The 20,702-nt window shown below is 43.8% G+C and overlaps 1 protein-coding gene across 1 annotated transcript in view; it reads left to right on the top strand.

The window, feature by feature from the left end:
- The window catches only part of LOC139385047 (transcription factor Maf-like), a 179,098-nt gene that overhangs the window by 46,474 nt on the left and 111,922 nt on the right, over positions 1-20,702 (top strand). The window lies entirely within an intron of this gene.

Here is a 20,702-nt window from a genome sequence, read left to right as displayed (position 1 = left end):
ACTGCTTTTAATCAGGGCAAGGTGTCTGGTAACATGACCGAATACAAACAGTGCAGCTATTCCCTCCGCAAGGCTATCAAACAAGCTAAGCGCCAGTACAGAGACAAAGTAGAATCTCAATTCAACGGCTCAGACACAAGAGGCATGTGGCAGGGTCTACAGTCAATCACGGACTACAGGAAGAAATCCAGCCCAGTCACGGACCAGGATGTCTTGCTCCCAGGCAGACTAAATAACTTTTTTGCCCGCTTTGAGGACAATACAGTGCCACTGACACGGCCTGCAACGAAAACATGCGGTCTCTCCTTCACTGCAGCCCAGGTGAGTAAGACATTTAAACGTGTTAACCCTCGCAAGGCTGCAGGCCCAGACGGCATCCCCAGCCGCGCCCTCAGAGCATGCGCAGACCAGCTGGCCGGTGTGTTTACGGACATATTCAATCAATCCCTATACCAGTGTGCTGTTCCCACATGCTTCAAGAGGGCCACCATTGTTCCTGTTCCCAAGAAAGCTAAGGTAACTGAGCTAAACGACTACCGCCCCGTAGCACTCACATCCGTCATCATGAAGTGCTTTGAGAGACTAGTCAAGGACCATATCACCTTCACCCTACCTGACACCCTAGACCCACTCCAATTTGCTTACCGCCCAAATAGGTCCACAGACGATGCAATCTCAACCACACTGCACACTGCCCTAACCCATCTGGAAAAGAGGAATACCTATGTGAGAATGCTGTTCATCGACTACAGCTCGGCATTCAACACCATAGTACCCTCCAAGCTCGTCATCAAGCTCGAGACCCTGGGTCTCGACCCCGCCCTGTGCAACTGGGTACTGGACTTCCTGACGGGCCGCCCCCAGGTGGTGAGGGTAGGCAACAACATCTCCTCCCCGCTGATCCTCAACACTTCTACAGATGCACAATCGAGAGCATCCTGTCGGGCTGTATCACCGCCTGGTATGGCAACTGCACCGCCCTCAACCGTAAGGCTCTCCAGAGGGTAGTGAGGTCTGCACAACGCATCACCGGGGGCAAACTACCTGCCCTCCAGGACACCTACACCACCCGATGTCACAGGAAGGCCATAAAGATCATCAAGGACATCAACCACCCGAGCCACTGCCTGTTCACCCCGCTATCATCCAGAAGGCGAGGTCAGTACAGGTGCATCAAAGCTGGGACCGAGAGACTGAAAAACAGCTTCTATCTCAAGGCCATCAGACTGTTAAACAGCCACCACTAACACTGAGTGGCTGCTGCCAACACACTGACACTGACTCAACTCCAGCCACTTTAATAATGGGAATTGATGGGAAATGATGTAAATATATCACTAGCCACTTTAAACAATGCTACCTTATATAATGTTACTTACCCTACATTATTCATCTCATATGCATACGTATATACTGTACTCTATATCATCGACTGTATCCTTATGTAATACATGTATCACTAGCCACTTTAAACTATGCCACTTTGTTTACATACTCATCTCATTTGTACATACTGTACTCGATACCATCTACTGTATCTTGCCTATGCTGCTCTGTACCATCACTCATTCATATATCCTTATGTACATATTCTTTATCCCCTTACACTGTGTACAAGACAGTAGTTTTGGAATTGTTAGTTAGATTACTTGTTATTACTGCATTGTCGGAACTAGAAGCACAAGCATTTCGCTACACTCGCATTAACATCTGCTAACCATGTGTATGTGACAAATAAAATTTGATTTGATTTGATTTGATTTGATTTGACCATTCAGGATGCTCTTGATGTTGCAGCTGTAGAACCTTTTGAGGATTTCAGGACCCATGCCAAATCTTTTTAGTTTCCTGAGGGGGAATAGGCTTTGTCGTGCCCTCTTCACAACTGTCTTGGTGTGTTTGGACCATTCTAGTTTGTTATTGATGTGGACACCAAGGAATTTGAAGCTCTCAACCTGCTCCACTACAGCCCCGTCGATAATATGCACACACACATGCAGGAAGGCATGGACACCACACTCACCGACACATTCCCTCTCTCTCTAATAAAGTTTATCTTGGTTCAAAATGTGGCCAAACAGTACATGGGTGAAACACTGACCTCTTAACCTTGGATGTGAATGTTTAAGTGAGGAAGCTGAGCTTGCTGTCAACACGTTCACACACTGACTGTACACACAAAGACAAAACTACACAAACACACAAACATTCCCTAGCATACACTTATGGAGACTGACACATACTCTATGTCGGCAGACACACAAACTGGGAAAAACATGAATTGGAGAAAGAGAAAAAGAGAATGGAGAGAAAGGGGAGGGAGACGTATGGGGGAGGGAGAAAGAAAGACAGAAAGATTGAGGTAGGTAGGCAGAGACAGAGCGAGAATTCAAAGGCCCGTTGCCCTCGCAAGCAATTAGAATCATTTCAGATGAATATGAAAGCGTGCGCTGCAGTCTTATCTGCATCCCGAGGAGAAGGCTCTCCTCCTCCTCAATCAAAATGCATGTGTGGCCTCCCTGACGGAAACACTGACACCCTGCCATATGCTGGGTTCCTCTCTCTTTTCCCTCTGTCTTCAGCTCGCAGCTCTCGCCCTGTAAAAATACTACAAATCCACGCGCACAGACAGGTTGTCATACAGAGAGAGCTAGGGAGAGGCTGTAATGGGGCTGTCACTGAACTGTCTCTGAACTGTCTTGTTCCAAATTCTATTGTTTGTCTTTTTTGTAAATCTTGCTTTCACCTCAGCTAAAACTATTTCTCAGACTGCAGGCTGTCCTGTTGACCAGTGTCTACATAGCAGTGGCGTGTATTCATGGATGCCAAGGGAAGAAGAAAAAAATCACAAAACAATGTGTCTTTAGTTTCTCTGTGTTTCATAAATTACCTTAAATTTGCAAGAGGCTGAAGGTATCTCACCGGAGAAAGCATCTGAGCGAACGAAACAACGCCCCTCTGTTTCAGTATGTGTAGCGTATCTATCTGATGCTGTCTGGTCAGAAAGAGTATGACATTGTTGCTGCCTCTACCATTGAATGCAAGGGAAGTCAGTGGGCATTAGGATTCCCTTGATAAAAAAAAGTATAAAATAATATCCAATCAGCTTTGAGCTAAACTGAGTGATCTCAGCGCACCAGACCAATCACATAACAAGCCAAACGTCATTATTGACAGAAAAAACTTGAATTGTTGTATCTCGTTGTGTTGTTGGCCTCCGGTGGTTAGCTAGCTAGCTAAATTCGTCTCTTTCTTAAATTAGCTATGGATGGAGAAAGGGATTTGGACTTAATTAATTTTAATTAATTCTCCGTACTGGCCAATGATTATACCGGTGATTCTGATCCAACCGTTAATGTCCATCCTGACCTGAGAGGATGGAAATTTAACTTGTAGCTAGATGTATTATGCTAATGTTAACTAGCTAACCTGGCATATTGTTTGCCATGAAAGGGAGTTAGGCTAGCAAGCAAGTATTTTAGCCATAGACAGTTTCGGCAACATGAAAGAGGAGGATGGCATTGGCGGGATCTCTTCAAGTAGGGTGTGTCAATATGTTTTTTCTACTTGCACACAGGCACATACACCACACACACACACACACACAGAAATCAGTACCCTGGACAGCCATATTATATTTAGCTTAACGTTGACTGGACTAAATCGTTTTTGTTATCTTTTAGTTGTCACTGTATAGACAAAGCATAGGTGATTTGATGATGTTGATGATGTTGAAGTTGAAATGGTGCTGGAATAGTGGAGGCAGCAACTGTTTTCCTTTTAACTTGCGGTAGCTCTGTGGTTCTAAATCAATAGTTGTTCAGTAGTCCAAAAATGTGGGAAACATGACCTTGCTTGACCATGCTGTAGGTCATGTAACTGTTTATTACAAGGTACATGTTTTGTGTACTTCACCAGACAGATGTTGCTCTCTGGTTTTGTACTGAAAAAAAAGGTGTAGTTGAATTCATTCTGCCACTGTGTCTTCTTATTGTCTCGGCATTAGGCCTATATATCACGATGTCAAGGTATATGAACTAACAGGTTATAGAGCAAACAGCAGAGTTATCAAAACACATAGGTTGTAATATGTGTTTTTCTTCTGGATTTTACCCACTCACCACTAGATACATAGCAAAGAAGATGTCGACCATTTACAGTAATGTGACCGTCATTTCAACATATCCACCATGTAAAAGGGTGACAGTCATGGGATACAGTTGCAGGGCGAGAGTATTGTTGATGGAAAGATGTGTTTTTGTGGTCGTCTGTGTGTGTGTGTACGTGACCGTGTGTCTGTGTTTGTGACTGTTTGTCACCGTTGCTGGTTTCTGGATGTTGGGCGACGTGTGAATCACTGGTAGGATGTGTCGTTCACAACCCACTCGAAACTGCCATCATCAGCGTGTGTGTGTGTTTGTGTCAGGGGGGGTAGGCACTGGGGAGCCAGGCTCAACCACTCAGATTGAGCAACAAAAAAATAATAATAATAATTTTGCACGCCCAATTTTTCAGTTTTTGATTTGTTAAAAAAGTTTGAAATATCCAATAAATGTTGTTCCACTTCATGATTGTGTCCCACTTGTTGTTGATTCTTCACAAAAAAATACAGTTTTATATCTTTATGTTTGAAGCCTGAAATGTGGCAAAAGGTCGCAAAGTTCAAGGGTGCCTAATACTTTCGCAAGGCACTGTATATATATAGAGAGAGAGAGAGTAGAGTACACACTGGGCATGGACATTACCTAGAAGTATCAGGGCATACTGAACACAATCTGATGTCACAATCTCACACACACACACACACACACACACACACACACACACACACACACACACACACACACACACACACACACACACACACACACACACACACACATATATATATATACACAAACCAGTGGCGTAACTCGTTGGTGGGTGAGCCTGCAGAAATGTTGGTCCAGTTTGGAACAGTGACAAGTAAAGATCGCAATATATACACATGCAAAAGGCTGAGTGCATGTCTTTTCAACTACTAGTAGACCTACACATTCTAGTAGTATCTCTCTCTCTCCTGTGAATCCTTCTGTCTTTGTACCAGGGCAAGCTGGCAGGCAGGCAGGCAGCTTGTCACCGTCTGAGTCATTAGGGATCCTGCTCGTTGTCACGGACACACAGAGGGCATTCGCTGCCATGCCATGCGTGGGACAGGAAGTGTGTGTGGCGAGAATGACATAAGCAGAGCGCAGTGCTCTTCCCTGGCACCATAATTTCACTACACCTAGAGTACATATGAGGGGTCAAGGACGAGACACAAACACACGTGCAAGCACACACACACAGACACGCACACACACGCATTACTATTGATACAAGCGAATGCGATCACAAATAGTCTATATGTGTAAGAGTGTGTGTCTGTGTATGTTTTGTCTGTGTGTATTTGTCTGTGTCCACACACTCTTGGCAGCAACGGGCACACACACTGTGTGCGTGCTGTAAATAGGCAGTGTGTGTTGTGGGTCTCTGCTGTGTTGGGGACAATTTTAGAGCTCAAGCAGGAAACCAGGCCACTCTGACAGCCATGCACCCTGCCAGCCAGTACTGAACACAACACACCAGTTCCAGAACCTTCTGTCTCACACACAGCAATACACACACACACACTACACAACAGATACATACACACACACACACACACACACACATTTTTATAACATTTCATTGGTACCACCACTTCTCCACAACATCATTCTACCATTTAATTTCTCTGATATTCAATCATGCATTTTCCCTGTTGCCTGCAAATTCTGTAGCACGGCTCTACTATAATCCTGCTTCTCTGAGCTGTGCAGAATCCTTTCCTGGAAGGACCTTGAACTTGAGGCCCCCTGCTGAGCCACTCTGGGGTCCCTGTCCCCTGCCTGTCCTCCTAGCTGCCTTTTAGGACTGTACATGGCTCCCTACCTGGGGATTTATTAAACATTTACAGCCTCGCTAGCCAGGGTGCTTTAGTCAGTGGCTTCCTCTAGTAACCTACCAGACTCTACCCTCACGGTACCACAGGGAATTTGTCTGCACCTCTAGGTTTGCCATTTATTTGACGATCAGATAAAAAAATGTATGTAACTTTGTATACACTTATAGTGGTTAAAAACCAATTATATTTTAGCTGCTAGAAAGCTGTTTTAGTTTGGTACAGCATGGTCATGGAATTGACCCATTTTTAATATTGTGGAATATTGTTATCCTGTATTACATTGTTCCACCCCTCTAATACTGTGGCCAGTTATACTCATGTGGCCAAGACATGCATTGTACTGCAGCAGAGAATAATTCCCTTGGAGAAATTCCTTCAGAACACAGTGACACACTGATCTGAGCTCAGTCGGATTGGGGCCTAAATGAAGCGAGTCAAAAGAGTCCCATCCTAAAGGACACCACAATGGCTGCCCGTCTACATCAGAGTTGGGGTAGCGCCAGCACACAGCTCTTCAAAGGGACAAGAAGTGGAGTTCCAGTCGCCAGCCTCTCATATTTGGGAGGGAGAAATTATTCTCGCCGCTCCTGCCTCTCTCTATAATTACAGTATGTGCATGGTGATGTGCTTTTTACAGGCTGCCTAACAGTAGGAAATTATCTGGTAGGAACAGAGCCCAATTAATTGTGGCACTTTGCAGGCGTACTTGTGCGAAAACATTGTAATGACACTTACTGGGAAATTGGCTCCCGTTGAATATATTGAATAAATAAAGTCTGGAGGTTAAACAACCTTCACGACGTCACAGAATAAAGCGGCTTCAGAGTATCGCTGTCTATCATTCTCTCTCATTCTCTTGTTCTCTTACAGTCTCTCTCTGCATATGGAGAGAACACACATCCTTTCCATTTTCCCTACAAGACTGCAGTGTGTGTGTGTTTGTGTTTGTGTCGGTGCGTGTGTTAGAGACATAGATATATCTCCGTTGCTATATCTCCGTTGCTATATATTCTTTGTATATTCAGTGGAATGCTTTAGGGTAACTGAGAATGATAGCAGAGGTTTATAAAAGGAAGCAGGATCTGTTTGGGGGTCAATGACAAGCTATGTCACGCCACAGTGAGTGCCTGTTGTGGGCCTATAAAACAGCGATGCGTCAGAACTTTGAGAGAAAAGCACCTTTTGTCTCTGGCATCACTGGGGGACAGTGTGGGTATCTGCCCAAGCTCACAACATTGCCCACAATCCCCCTTTGCTTTGAAGCCCCTAAATTAGATCTGGTGCAACCAATTACCTTCAGAAGTCAAGTAATTAGTTAATAATTAAAGTCCACCTGTGTGTAGTCTAAGTGTCACATGATCTCAGAATATACAGTTGAAGTCGGAAGTTTACACACACTTAGGTTGGAGTCATTAAAACTCGTTTTTCAACCACTCCACAAATTTATTGTTATCAAACTATAGGTTTGGCAAGTCGGTTAGGACATCTACTTTTGCATGATACCAGTCATTTTTCCAACAATTGTTTACAGACAGATTATTTCACTTATAATTCACTGTATCACAATTCCAGTGGGTCAGAAGTATACATACACTAAGTTGACTGTGCCTTTAAACAGCTTGGAAAATTCCAGAAAATGATGTCATGGCTTTAGAAGCTTCTGATAGGCTAATTGACATAATTTGAGTCAATTGGAGGTGTACCTGTGGATGTATTTCAAGGCCTACCTTCAAACTCAGTGCCTCTTTGCTTGACATCATGGGAAAATCAAAATATATCAGCCAAGACCTCAGAAAAAAAAATTGTAGACCTCCAAAGGTCTGGTTTGTCCTTGGGAGCAATTTCCAAACGCCTGAAGGTACCACATTCATCTGTACAACCAATAGTACGCAAGTATAAACACCATGGGACCACACAGCCAGCATACCGCTCAGGAATTAGACAAGTTCGGTCTCCTAGAGATGAACGTACTTTGGTGCGAAAAGTGCAAATCAATCCCAGAACAACAGCAAAGGACCTTGTGAAGATGCTGGAAGAAACAGGTACAAAAGTATCTATATCCACAGTAAAACAAGTCTTATATCGACATAACCTGAAAGGCCTCTCAGCAAGGAAGAAGCCTCTGCTCCAAAATCACCATAAAATAAGCCGGACTATGGTTTGCAACTGCACATGGGGACAAAGATCGTACTTTTTGGAGAAATGTCCTCTGATCTAATGAAACAAAAATAGAACTGTTTGGTCATAATGACCATCGTTATGTTTGGAGGGAAAAGGGGGAGACTTGCAAGCCGAAGAGTGGCCAGAAAAAAGCCATTGCTTAAAGAAAAAAAGCAACACAGTGGTTTAAGGGGAAACATTGAAATGTCTTGGAATGGCCTAGTCAAAGCCCAGAACTCAATCCAATTGAGAATCTGTGGTTTGACTTAAAGATTGCTGTATAACAGCGGAACCCATCAAACTTGAAGGAGCTGGAGCAGTTTTGCCTTGAAGAATGGGCAAAAATCCCAGTGGCTAGATGTGCCAAACGTATAGAAACATACCCCAAGAGACTTGCAGCTGTAATTGCTGCAAAAGGTGGCTCTACAAAGTATTGATTTTGGGGGGTGAATAGTTATGCACGTTCACATTTTCAGTTTTTTTCTCTTATTTCTTGTTTGTTTCACACAAAAAAAATGCTTTACATCTTCAAAGTGATAGGCATGTTGTGTAAATAAAATTATACAACCCCCCCCAAAAATCAATTTTAATTCCAGGTTGTAAGGCAACAAAATAGAAAAAATGCCAAAGGGGGTGAATACTTCCGCAAGCCACTGTATGTTGAAATCTCAAGTGAGTTTGTAGTATTTCTATTTGTAATCTTGTAACCGTGAGACTCAAGTGATGATGTGATGCAGGTTATGGAAACATTGGCCTTTGCCCCTGGCCTTCTCTCACAACTACTGTACTGCCCCTTTAGGTCCTTGTAGTAGTCAGTGATAATGTGTGTGTGTGTGTGTGTGTGTGTGTGTGCGTGTGTGTGTGTGTGTGTGTGTGTGAGTGCGCGTGCATGCATTTGTGTATGTGTGTGTGTACCTGCTTACTGCTCTTACACCAGCATGTTTATTAGGTGTTCATTTGGGTCATTTTGATGTGCCCGACAGCAGACGACAGATAACTGTACTGTGTGTGTACCAGTGTGTGAAAGATAAGGGCCCACCATAGGCCCATTCCGCCGGGCGGTATCGGCATGGCACGTACAGTAAATGGCAGAGGAGTGGCATGGCTGTCAGCCGGAACGTGTGCTTGGCAGGCGGCAGCTACGCTATTAACGAGCGCTAACAGTTTTATTATTAGAAAATAAACGGTGCGCTGCAAAACTCTGAATGTTATTAGCACCCCGCCATCTGGGTCTGACAGCTGTGTTCAGACACCACTACACCATCATGGCTGTGGTGCTGCTGACGGTGTAGTCACAAATCTCAATCTGAAATCCCTCTTTCTATCTATGGCACTTCCTCTCTGATGCAGACTCTGTCTCTCTTTATATTCTCTCTCTCTCTCTCTCTTTCTCTTTCTCTCTTTCTCTTGCTTTCTTTCTCTCTCCCGCACACTCTCGCATGCTCTCTGTCGCTCTCGAGCGCTCTTGAGCGCTCTCTCTCGGGCGCTCTCTCTAGGGCTCTCACTCTCTCTCTCTGACTCTCTCTCTCTCTTGGGCGCTCTCTCTCTCTCTCTCTTGGGCGCTCTCTCTAGGGCTCTCACTCTCGTGCGCTCTCTCTCTCTCTCTCTCTCTCTCTCGGGTGCTCTCTCTTTCAGGTGCTCTCTCTCTCTCGGGCTCTCTCTCTAGGGCTCTCACTTTCTCTCTCTGACTCTCTCTCTCTCTTGGGCGCTCTCTCTCTCTCTCTCTTGGGCGCTCTCTCTCACTCTCGTGCGCTCTCTCTCTCTTGGGCGCTCTCTCTCACTCTCGTGCGCTCTCTCTCTCTCTCTCTTGGGCGCTCTCTCTCACTCTTGTGCACTCTCTCTCAGGTGCGCTCTCTCTCTCTTAAGCGCTCTCTCACTCTCTCTCGGTCACTCTCTCTCCGGTGTTCTCCATCTTTCTCTCTCTCTCGGGCACATTCTCTCTCTCTCTCTCTCTCTCTCTCTCTCTCTCTCTCTCTCAGGCGCTCTCTCTCTCTCGCTCTCTCTCGGGTGTTCTTTCTCTCTCTATCGCTCTCTCGGGCGCTCTCTCACTCTCGCTCCCTCTCTCCCTCTCTCTCTCTCTCTCTCTCTCTCTCTCGGGTGCTCTCTCTTTCAGGTGCTCTCTCTCTCGGGCTCTCTCTCTAGGGCTCTCACTCTCTCTCTCTGACTCTCTCTCTCTCGGGCTCTCTCTCTCTTGGGCGCTCTCTCTCTCTCTCTCTCTCTCTCTCTCTCTCTTTCAGGTGCTCTCTCTCTCTCGGGCTCTCTCTCTTTCGGGCTCTCTCTCTCTCTCGGGCGTTCTCTCTCGGGCTCTCTCTCTCTCTCTCTCTCTCTTGGCGCTCTCTCTCTCTCTTGGGCTCGCTCTCTCTCGCTCGGGCTAGCTCTCTCTCTTGCTCGGGCACGCTCTCTCTCGGGCTCTCTCTCGGGCTCTCTCTCTCGGGCTCTCTCTCGGGCTCGCTCATGCTCTCTCTCTCTCGGGCTCTCTCTTGGGCTCTCTCTTGGGTTCTTTCTCGGGCTCTCTCTCGGGCTCTCTCTCGGGCTCTCTCTCGGGCTCTCTCTCGGGTTCTCTCTCGGGCTCTCTCTCAGGCTCTCTCTCGGGCTCTCTCTCGGGCTCTCTCTCGGGCTCTCTCTCGGGCTCTCTCTCGGGTTCTCTCTCGGGCTTTCTCTCGGGCTCTCTCTCGGGCTCTCTCTCTGGCTCTCTCTCGGGCTCTCTCTCGGGCTCTCTTTCTCTCGGGCTCTCTCTCGGGTTCTCTCTCGGGTTCTCTCTCGGGCTCTCTCTCGGGTTCTCTCTCGGTATATTTGTCCTGTTTCATACATGTACAAGTTGAATTATACGCATGTATCATATTAATATATATAAATAATAAAAATATTACTACTACTAATATTAATAACTATAATAATCAGTATATGATTATATTATTTGTATTACACACATCAAGACACACAGTTAACAGGAGGCCCTTAGAGCATTGTTTAGTAGGATCACATAGTTATATTGGTATGGTGCAGGGATTTCGCTGCCTGTGACAAAATAAAAAATCTAACCCAAACTGCAAGCTCTCTTTAAAAGGCCCGTCATCCTTTGTTTTTTACAGGCAGGCTGTGAAAATAGAGCGCTGTGATCAAATCAAATCAAATGTATTTATATAGCCCTTCGTACATCAGCTGATATCTCAAAGTGCTGTACAGAAACCCAGCCTAAAACCCCAAACAGCAAGCAATGCAGGTGTAGAAGCACGGTGGCTAGGAAAAACTCCCTAAAAAGGCCAAAACCTAGGAAGAAACCTAGAGAGGAACCAGGCTATGTGGGGTGGCCAGTCCTCTTCTGGCTGTGCCAGGTGGAGATTATAACAGAACATGGTCAAGATGTTCAAATGTTCATAAATGACCAGCATGGTCAAATAATAATAATCACAGGCAGAACAGTTGAAACTGGAGCAGCAGCACAACCAGGTGGACTGGGGACAGCAAGGAGTCATCATGCCAGGTAGTCCTGAGGCATGGTCCTAGGGCTCAGGTCCGAGAGAGAGAAAGAAATAGAGAAAGAGAGAAGAGAGAGCATACTTAAATTCACACAGGACACCGGATAAGACAGAAGAAGTACTGCAGATATAGCAAACTGGCCCTAGCCCCCCGACACATAAACTACTGCAGCATAAATACTGGAGGCTGAGAAAGGAGGGGTCAGGAGACACTGTGGCCCCATCCGATGATACCAAACAGGAAGGATATAACTCCACCCACTTTGCCAAAGCACAGCCTCCACACCATGAGAGAGATACCTTCAACCACCAACTTACCTTCCTGAGACAAGGCCGAGTATAGCCCACAAAGATCTCCGCCATGGCACAACTGTATAGCCCTACTCAAAAGTCTATTTCTGCCATTATAAAAAAGCAAAACTGGAAACCCATCTGCTGTATGTTAAGGTTACCAGTGTACCACTCTCAATAAAACACATTTACAGAGACAACAAATACAGCCAAACATAACATCTCCAAGATGTGATTTTTTTAAATCTTATTTATTTTGATGGAAATAGCAGCATAAACTTTTTTAATTAAGCTGTAATAAGCAAGATTATGTTTATTGATATGATGAAGGAGTTCAACATTAATGACAAGTTATGGTCAGGTTTTAACTTCTTATGGCTGCAGGGGCAGTATTGAGTAGCTTGGATGAAAGGTGCCCAGAGGTGCCCAGAGTAAACGGCCTGCTCCTCAGTCCCAGTTGCGAATATATGCATATTATTAATAGTATTGGATAGAAAACACTCAGAATTTTCTAAAACAGTTTGAATTATGTCTGTGAGTATAACTGAACTCATATGGCAGGCAAAAACCTGAGAAGAAATCCAAACAGGAAGTGGGAAATCTGAGGTTGGTCGATTTTCAACCCAGCCCCTATTGAATACACAGTGGGATATTGGTTATGTTGCACTTCCTAAGGCTTCCACTCGATGTCAAACGTATTTAGAAACTTGAATGAGGCTTCTACTGTGATGTGGAGCCGGATGGGAGCTGTTTGAGTCAGTGTGTCTGGCAGAGAGCCAGGTCCTGGTAATGCACATTTCACATGATAGCGACCTGCGTTCCATGGCTTTTCTACAGACAATGGAATTCTCCGGTTGGAACGTTATTGAAGATTTATTTATGTATTTTTTTTAAATTTTACCCCTTTTTCTCCCCAATTTCGTAGTATCCAATTGTTGTAGTAGCTACTATCTTGTCTCATCGCTACAACTCCCGTACGGGCTCGGGAGAGACGAAGGTTGAAAGTCATGCGTCCTCCGATACACAACCAACCAAGCCGCTGCTTCTTTAACACAGCGCACATCCAACCCGGAAGCCAGCCGCACCAATGCGCCGGAGGAAACACCGTGCACCTGGCCACCTTGGCTAGCGTACACTGCGCCCAGCCCGCCACAGGAGTCGCTGGTGCGCGATGAGACAAGAACACCCCTACCGACCAAGCCCTCCCTAACCCGGGCGACGCTAGGCCAATTGTGCGTCGCCCCACGGACCTCCCGGTCGCGGCCGGTTACGACAGAGCCTGGGCGCGAACCCAGGACTTTGATGGCACAGCTGGCGCTGCGTTATTGAAGATTTATGATAACAACATCCTAAAGATTGATTCTATACTTAGTTTGAATTGTTTCTAAGACCTGTAATATAACTTTTTGAAGTTTTCGTCCGACGTTCGGCCTGACCTGCACGAGCGTTTGGATTTGTGTACTAAACGCGCTAACAAAAGTAGCTACTTGTACATAAATAGTGGACATTATCGAACAAATCAAGCATCTATTGTGGAACTAGGACTCCTGGGAGTGCATTCTGATGAATATCATCAAAGGTAAGGGAATATTTATAATGTTATTTATTGGCGGATAAAAATGAAACATTCTGAGCACGGTCTCAGATTATTGCATGGTTTGCTTTTCCCGTAAATTTAAAAAAAAATCTGACACAGCGGTTGCATTAAGGAGAGGTATGTCTATATTTCCATGTCTAACAATATTATTTATCGACATTTATGATGAGTATTTCTGTAAAATGATGTGGCTCTCTGAAATATCACTGGATGCTTTTGGAACTAGTGAACGTAACGCGCCAATGATTTCTTTTATATAAATATGAACTTTATCAAACAAAACATGTATGTATTGTGTAACATGAAGTCCTATGAGTGTCATCTGATGAAGATCATCAAAGGTTTTATCTCTATTTGTGCTTTTTGTGACTCCTCTCTTTAGCTGGAAAATGGCTGTGTTTTTCTGTGAGTTGGTGGTGACCTAATATAATCGTTTGTGGTGCTTTCGCTGTAAAGCCTATTTGAAATCCGACACTCTGTTGGGATTAACAACAAGATTACCTTTAAAACGGTATAAGATACATGTATGTTTGAGGAATTGTAATTATGAGATTTCTGTTGTTTTGAATTTGGCTCCTTGCACTCACTGGCTGTTGTCATATCGATCCCATTAACTGGATTGCAGCCCTAAGAAGTTTTTAAATGACATCCACTGTGCTCTTGACAAGAAGTTTAATTGTGTGTCTGTCTTTATTGATTTGTCAATGGCATTTGACACCGTGGTCCATGCTGTGTTAGTGCAAAGGTTAACCTCTATGGGATATGTGGGACGGTAGCGTCCAGTGAAAATGCAGAGTGCCAAATTCAAATAAATTACTATAAACATTAAACTTTGATGAAATCACACATTCAATATACCAAATTAATGCTACACTTGTTGTGAATCCAGCCAATGTGTCAGATTTCAAAAATGCCCTACGGCGAAAGCAAACGATGCTATTATCTGAGGATAGCACCCCAGTAAACAAAGAGAGAAAAACATATTTCAACCCTGCAGGCGCAACACAAAACGCAGATATAAAAATATAATTCATGCCGTACCTTTGACGAGCTTCGTCTGTTGGCACTCCAATATGTCCCATAAACATCACAAATGGTCCTTTTGTTCGATTAATTCCGTCGATATATATCCAAAATGTCCATTTATTTGGAGCGTTTGATCCAGAAAAACACCGGTTCCAACTTGCGCAACGTGACTACAAAATATCGCAAGAGTTACCTGTAAGCATTGTCCAAACATTTCAAACTACTTTTGTAATACAACATTAGGTATTTTTTAACGTAAATAATCGATAAAATTGAAGACGGGATATATTGTGTTCAATATCGGAGGAAAACAAAGTGGAGCGTGCCTCCAGTCTAGTGTACTCTAACAAAGAGTACGCTAGACTGTAGCCTCATTCTGAACAGTGTTACTTCTTCATTTCTCAAAGGAAAAACCTCAAACAATTTCTAAAGACTGTTGACATCCAGTGGAAGCGATAGGAACTGCAGGAAATTCGATTTGAAATCTGGATTCCCAATGAAATCCCATATCTGAACGGTTTGTCCTCGGGGTTTCGCCTGCCAAATAAGTTCTGTTATACTCACAGACATGATTCAAACCGTTTTAGAACCTTCAGAGTGTTTTCTATCCAAATCTACTAATAATATGCATATCTTAGCTTCTGGGTCTGAGTAGCAGGCTGTTTACTTTGGACACAATTTTCATCCGGACGTGAAAATACTCCCCTTGTACCAAAAAGGTTAAACTGTTGTGGAATTACTGGTCATGCTCTAGATTGGTTTATAAATTACCTATCAAATCGTACACAATGTGTAATGGCGGATAGTTGTAAATATGAGTCCAAAGAGTTGTGCTTAGGTGTTCCGCAAGGTTCTATTTAGGGCCCACTGTTGTTCATTTTGTATATCAACAACATTGGGGATCATATTGTAACAGCGGATGTTAATTTTTTATGCAGATGATACTGCTCTTTATTCAAGTAGTGGTAGTTTATCTTTAGCTTTTGAAAATGCCCAAAGAGCATTTAACATCATTTAACAACAGAATCTTATACAGTGCCTTGCGAAAGTATTCGGCCCCCTTGAACTTTGCGACCTTTTGCCACATTTCAGGCTTCAAACATAAATATATAAAACTGTATTTTTTTGTGAAGAATCAACAACAAGTGGGACACAATCATGAAGTGGAATGACATTTATTGGATATTTCAAACTTTTTTAACAAATCAAAAACTGAAAAATTGGGCGTGCAAAATTATTCAGCCCCTTTACTTTCAGTGCAGCAAACTCTCTCCAGAAGTTCAGTGAGGATCTCTGAATGATCCAATGTTGACCTAAATGACTAAAGATGATAAATACAATCCACCTGTGTGTAATCAAGTCTCCGTATAAATGCACCTGCACTGTGATAGTCTCAGAGGTCCGTTAAAAGCGCAGAGAGCATCATGAAGAACAAGGAACACACCAGGCAGGTCCGAGATACTGTTGTGAAGAAGTTTAAAGCCGGATTTGGATACAAAAAGATTTCCCAAGCTTTAAACATCCCAAGGAGCACTGTGCAAGCGATAATATTGAAATGGAAGGAGTATCAGACCACTGCAAATCTACCAAGACCTGGCCGTCCCTCTAAACTTTCAGCTCATACAAGGGAGAAGACTGATCAGAGATGCAGCCAAGAGGCCCATGATCACTCTGGATGAACTGCAGAGATCTACAGCTGAGGTGGGAGACTCTGTCCATAGGACAACAATCAGTCGTATATTGCACAAATCTGGCCTTTATTGAAGAGTGGCAAGAAGAAAGCCATTTCTTAAAGATATCCATAAAAAGTGTCGTTTAAAGTTTGCCACAAGCCACCTGGGAGACACACCAAACATGTGGAAGAAGGTGCTCTGGTCAGATGAAACCAAAATTGAACTTTTTGGCAACAATGCAAAACGTTATGTTTGGCGTAAAAGCAACACAGCTGAACACACCATCCCCACTGTCAAACATGGTGGTGGCAGCATCATGGTTTGGGCCTGCTTTTCTTCAGCAGGGACAGGGAAGATGGTTAAAATTGATGGGAAGATGGATGGAGCCAAATACAGGACCATTCTGGAAGAAAACCTGATGGAGTCTGCAAAAGACCTGAGACTGGGACGGAGATTTGTCTTCCAACAAGACAATGATCCAAAACATAAAGCAAAATCTACAATGGAATGGTTCAAAAATAAACATATCCAGGTGTTAGAATGGCCAAGTCAAAGTCCAGACCTGAATCCAATCGAGAATCTGTGGGAAGAACTGAAAACTGCTGTTCACAAATGCTCTCCATCCAACCTCACTGAGCTCGAGCTGTTTTGAAAGGAGGAATGGGAAAAAATGTCAGTCTCTCGATGTGCAAAACTGATAGAGACATACCCCAAGCGACTTACAGCTGTAATCGCAGCAAAAGGTGGCGCTACAAAGTATTAACTTAAGGGGGCTGAATAATTTTGCACGCCCAATTTTTCAGTTTTTGATTTGTTAAAAAAGTTTGAAATATCCAATAAATGTCATTCCACTTCATGATTGTGTCCCACTTGTTGTTGATTCTTCACAAAAAAATACAGTTTTATATCTTTATGTTTGAAGCCTAAAATGTGGCAAAAGGTCGCAAAGTTCAAGGGGGCCGAATACTTTCGCAAGGCACTGTATATATTCAGGCCTCAACCACTACCCTGAGTGCACTTGATTCAGTATATCATGTGGCCCTCAGGTTCATTAAAAATCACACATCATTGTGATCTCTACAGCGCTGTTGGCTGGTCGTAATTGGCCTTGCGTAGGCTAAATACTGGTATACACTGATTTATTAGGCCATACTGGGTAAAATGCAGTTTTATCTCTGTTCTTTTTTAATCAGATCGATTAAAAAATATAAATTACGGTCCCATTCTGATTTGCTTTTAACAATACCAAGAATTAGAACAGGTCATGGTAGAAATAATTTTAGTTTCTGAGCTCCGTCTTCCTGGAATTCTCTCCTGAACATTTAAAAATTTGATGATCTAGTCTCGTTGGTGGAGTTTAAACACTTGATCGATGTAAATATCAAAGAAGAGTGTAATTATCTTTAGGACAGCTGTTTTTTTTGTCAAGACATTCGTGTGTTTTTTATCGTAACATGTAATTGTTGTACTGTATGTGTGTCTATAGTTTTGTTTAATGTTGTGTTAGTGTATGTAAGTTGTTTTGTCTGAAACTTGGTTCCCCAGCTGCAATTGGACCAGGTCTCTCTTGAAAAATGTGAAGAACCTATATAAAAAATATAATAATGTGATGACAGGTCATGACGCCGTTGGGTGACTATGTCAGATGACCGTTCGTGCAGCGTGGAAACAACCCTATAGGTTCCTTTCTCCATAGAAGAGTTGATTGCAGTATGTTGGGTCAAACCCCTGGTGCCCTATAGTGCCCGTAGTACCCACCTGATGGTTTCAGGAAGTGAAGACGGTAGGCGTACTATCAAACGTCCCGTTACAGGTTACACCCACAGTGACATCACACCACTTTGTTTTATCACTCAGTGTTAGTATGAATTTACAATGCTTTTTTGTTGCTCCATTGCATTCTGTGTACAGTAAGTTTATTTCTATGTGTATAGGCGTACATGTGTATGCAAACCTGTGTCTTTGTGTGTGTGAGTGCAATGTGCATGCAAGCCTGTGTGTGTGTGTTATCCCTCCTGCGTGTGTTCCCTATCCTCCTATCCCACAGCATCTCATGGGTTTATTTAATCAGATAACCTGCTACCACTGGCCTGCAGCGAACCCCATGATTCTCTAGGCACCTCATGTTGCCTCCTGGTCCTCCCGAGAAACCCCAGCTAACGGAGATGCCTCCAGACACACACACTCTTACTGCAGACGCTGCACAATACACTCCGTGTCTTCCTCTCTCTCTCTTCCTCTCCTCCAGGAGAAGAAAAGATGTTTCATCTTTCTCCGCTAACTCTGCTCCCACTCCTCGTATAGGTATCGTTCTCTGCTTAGTCTGCATGCATAGCTACTTACTTTTCTCTTATTTAGGAACGTCACGTCCATGTAGCGTGAAGGACTCTGGGATGTCATAGGAATCCATTTCACATACAGATGCACAGGGGTAGAGAACAGTGAATGGAGAGAATAGGACATGAGAGAAACAGTGTACCTTCAATTTCAAGCTGGCTTTTTCCTATTCTGCTGTTGTTATCGTCCGTCTGGTTCTATTTGTTTGATAGTTTCGTCTCTGTCTGGTGCTATTGGAGTAATGCTGTAATGGTACATCCAAAGTGGATCTGTAACAGATACAAAGTTGAGAGAACTGAAGCAGGGTGTACCTGAACAGCTTCTACCCCCAAGCCCATCTACTGCCTAGCCTGTCCATTACCTAGCCCATCTACTGGTAATAGTTGACCAAATAGCTACCAGGACAATCTGCATTGACCCTTTTCGCACTAACTCTTTTAACTCATTACATACTGTAAAAAAAAATGGAATTGTTTCAACTAATTATTATTACGTAACTAATAAGTAACTGGTTTCACAGCCTTTTTTTGTTGTTTACTTAACCTTTTGGTCCAAGTGTTACCTGAACTAAAAATAATTAGTTGGCCCAAGCTTAGCTCCAACTTGGCAGACATGGGGGTGTAGCAGAATAGATCGGAATGCGATGAACCAAGAGGTTATGAGTTCAAATCCCAGGTGAGGACATGTTGAATAATAATTACTGTATACATGCACAATGTAATCAAGTATGTCAACATGTGTCAAATATTTAAGTTGAAAACATTGTATGTTTAGAGCACTGTGTGTGTAACTAGTTCCACAGCCTTTTTTAGGTTTCTAGCTGAATGAACACATATCCACCAACAGGTTTCGGTGCCAATGCACCACACAATATATAAGGAAGAGAAGTTTAGGCCTAACCCTAAAGAGAGAGAGGCTGGTGGCATGCTACGACACCAACATGCATTTCTTTCAGAAAGTGGCAGATTCGTACATTTTCGATCAGAATATTTTTTATAAAGTTAAGCATTGTTAGATTATAAGAGTAACTCTGGTAGGCCTGAAACAGACTTCCTCACCTCAAGTTCAACTGTTGGAGTCAGCACTGCCTTCATATCATAGGCCTGCAGTAGCTAAAGCTTATTAATAGCCACACCAAACCTTCACAAACGTCTCTAAACTTTATTAGGGTAATATCAAAACTAAGTCAAGCCATTGTTTAAACGGACAATACGAGGAGAAGATTGGATGTAAACCGGGGAAAAAAAGTTAGGCAACACTCCCCTATTTTGCCCCCCCCCAGTTCTTTTGACTGTATTTTTGCCTACGTTTTCTCAAGTTGGAGCTAAGTTGGAGCCAACTCATTTGTTTTAGTTCAGGTATCTCTTGGACTTCAAAGAGGTTTATGAGAAAACACTGCTGCTGGGCTGACACAGATCTCCAGGCACTCCCAGGCCCAGTTTGGAGCACAGACCAGGGGGAGCCCAGCCCAGCCCTCCACCAGTCCACATAGCTGGCATGGTGCTGAAGAACAAGTCCACGAGCCAGAGGTTATGGAGGTCGAAAGTGGGTGGGCGGGGAAGGAGAGGATGGCGTGTGTGCAACTGTGCGGGTGTGTGGGCATGTGTGTGTGCACACATCCGTGTGTGTGCGAACTGTACATGCATGATTGTGTGTGTGTGTGTGTGTGTGTGTGTGTGTGTGTGTGTGTGTGTGTGTGTGTGTGTGTGTGTGTGTGTGTATATGTGTGTGTGTATATGTATGTGTGTGTGTGTGTGTGTGTGTGTGTGTGTGTGTGTGTGTGTGTAAAGTGGGACTCCAGGAGGCATTGTAAAGACGCAGGCAGGGAGGCAGCCCAGGAAGGGGAGAATTCACAGGTTTGTCTCAGAGAGAACACAGACCAAATGAGTCACTCTGGCAGCAGACAAAGACAATGCAGTACCTCTGAGAATAACGGGAGATGGTATTTCCCCCAACACAACATGATAGTCTGCAGGCAGAAAGGCGTTTATGAATGACTCTATCAAAACACCAACTAGCCCACCGACCACTTTCAAGTCACTGTGTGGTTATACAGACATGATCAAAGACACCTCTGTGTATTATCAATCTCTATCTAATGAGGGGGGGGGGGGGGGAGAGAACATAGTGTGTGTTAGTGTATGCGAATGCGAATGCCCACGCACATGCATGCG

This window comes from Oncorhynchus clarkii, chromosome 26 (genome assembly GCF_045791955.1).
Source record: "Oncorhynchus clarkii lewisi isolate Uvic-CL-2024 chromosome 26, UVic_Ocla_1.0, whole genome shotgun sequence".
In the NCBI taxonomy this organism is placed as follows: Eukaryota; Metazoa; Chordata; class Actinopteri; order Salmoniformes; family Salmonidae; genus Oncorhynchus; species Oncorhynchus clarkii.
The sequence above is the reverse complement of the archived record's forward strand: the minus strand, read 5'-3'. Positions and strand labels throughout refer to the sequence as shown.